The sequence below is a fragment of the Physeter macrocephalus genome, chromosome 20 (assembly GCF_002837175.3).
Source record: "Physeter macrocephalus isolate SW-GA chromosome 20, ASM283717v5, whole genome shotgun sequence".
NCBI classification, from domain to species: domain Eukaryota; kingdom Metazoa; phylum Chordata; class Mammalia; order Artiodactyla; family Physeteridae; genus Physeter; species Physeter macrocephalus.
Window position 1 is genome coordinate 105143690 of NC_041233.1, and position 204 is coordinate 105143893.

A 204-nucleotide genomic window follows, 5' to 3' on the forward strand; every position below is an offset into this window, starting at 1 on the left:
TTTGCAATTTTTTGGAAGAGTTTGAGAAGGATGGGTGTTAGGTCTTCTCTAAATGTTTGATAGAATTCACCTGTGAAGCCATCTGGTCCTGGACTTTTGTTTGTTCGAAGATTTTTAATCACAGTCTCAATTTCAGTGCTTGTGATTGGTCTGTTTATATTTTCTGTTTCTTCCTCGTTCAGTCTTGGAAGGTTGTGCTTTTCT